Below are 2,159 nucleotides of genomic sequence, written 5' to 3'. Positions count from 1 at the left end.
ATGACTATCGAATCAACTTTCGTTTCGCATTTTAGTGGATAGTTTTGAGTTACAAAAATTGATCTACACACTTTATCACATGCATTAACACATAAACATGATGCTCATGATATGTTTTAGTAAATGATTTACAGTGTAACACCGAGGGTGTTATAAATCTACCCCCCTTAAACAAAATCTCGTCCCAAGATTTCATGTGCCTAGTGTGGGAAAAGAGATAAGAAATAAATTCTAATTTAAACAATTACCTCGGTGAACTAGAAAGAAGGTGGGGATAATGCTTCAAGATATAGCTTTCTTGCTCCCACATTGCTTCGTCCTCTGAGTGATTTTGCCATTAAACTTTATAAAACTTCACCACATTGTTTCTGGTCACTCTTTCTTTTTCATCTAAGATCTTGACAGGATGCTCAATATAAGATAAGTCGGGCTGGAGGGGAAGTCCTTTAATTTCCACAGCTTCCTCGAGGACCCACCAACATTTCTTTAACTGGGAAACAAGGAAGATATTATGTACTACTGACAAAATATCCAGGAGCTGGATATGGTAGGCAGCAGAACCACACCGGGCCAAAATCTTGTAAGATCCAACATAGCGAGGGGCTAGCTTCCCACGGACACCAAATCGATGTACACCTCTCATGGGAGATACCTTGAGATATACATGATCACCAACTTCAAATTGTAAGGGCCTTCTTCGCTTGTCCGCATAAGTTTTCTAACGACTTTGAACCGCCTTCAAATGGCTCTGAATAATGCTAACTTGCTCTCAAGCTTCTTTGATAAAATTAGGCCCAAAATATCCACTGAAGGGGACCATGACGCCTAAGAGGGGGGGGGTGAATTAGGCAACTTAAAAATTCTAAATCTAAACTATGGCCTCTTTTTCTAACCCTAGCAAAACCTATGCAATAGATAAACTATCTAGATGTGCAACTATGGTTTTGCTAGTGTGTTGCTATCTCTACCACAAACATTGTAAAGTAATCAATGTAAATGCAGAAGCTAAAGAGCAAGGTAGAGATATGCAAACTCCCATTGATGACTCTGGTATTTTTACCGAGGTATCGAGAAGCACGCAAGCTTCCCCCTAGTCCTCGTTGGAGCCCCTCGCAAGGAATCCCTCGCAAGGGCCAAGCTCCCGGTCGGGTAACTCTGTGGATAGCCTTGGGCCTTCCCCATGCGCAAGTGGGTCTCCGACGTGCCTTCCGGCAAGCCTCTCCTGGATGCTCCCCGCCGTCTTCACTATCAAGCTTTCGGCCGAAACGTTGTGGGCCTTGTTTCCTCTGGTACACGGTGGCAGCCACACTACAAACGCGGTTGGTGTGATCTCGCAAGACTTCAAGCCCCTCCAATGTACAACAATGGTGCTCGCAAGCACCGAGTGGTAAGAGGTATGCAAACCTCACTAAACACTAGGCCTAAACCTAGAGCAAGCACATAAGCGGTGGTCTAATCAACCTAAGCACTTCGCAAAGCATCTACGCTAATCACCTGATGAATCACTAAACACTATGCAAGTGGAGATCACTAAAATGGTGTATCAACACCCTTGGTATGTTTTCTTAGCTACACCTTGCTCAAATGGCCGGTTGGGGGTTGTATTTATAAGGCCCACTGAGAAAGTAGCCGTTGGGGTCGAATTCCTGCGAAACTGCTACTGACCGGACGCTGAATCGTCCTGACCGGACGCGTTCGGTCGTCCCGACCATTGAGCCAGTAGTATACTGATCGGATGCTGGCCAGCATCCAGTTGCCTGCCACCAGATGTGTCTGGTCGCAGATTTGCCGCTCTAGAACCTTACTGTACTCGATCGGACGCTGCTTCCCTACGTCCAGTCGGTTTCGCCACCCGCGTCCGGTCGTCCCGACTATAGAGCCACCAGCGTCCGGTCCAGCGTCCGGTCGCCTCTACGAGCACATTTCTTCATGATCTTGCGTACGGCTTGGTTCCAATCTTCATGCTTGGACTTTGCTTGATCTCTTGGGTCTTCTCTTGTGCTCCTAAGGTCTTGCTTGAGGTGTTGATCATCGAATCATCATGTCGCCTTCGTCCAAGTTACATCTTGCACCCTATTGAACTACAAAACAAACACTTGCAAATTTATTAGTCCAATTTGGTTGTGTTGGTCATCAAACACCAAAATCCAAAGTAAATG

This window comes from Miscanthus floridulus, chromosome 13, assembly GCF_019320115.1.
Source record: "Miscanthus floridulus cultivar M001 chromosome 13, ASM1932011v1, whole genome shotgun sequence".
Taxonomy (NCBI): Eukaryota; Viridiplantae; Streptophyta; class Magnoliopsida; order Poales; family Poaceae; genus Miscanthus; species Miscanthus floridulus.
The sequence above is the reverse complement of the archived record's forward strand: the minus strand, read 5'-3'. Positions refer to the sequence as shown.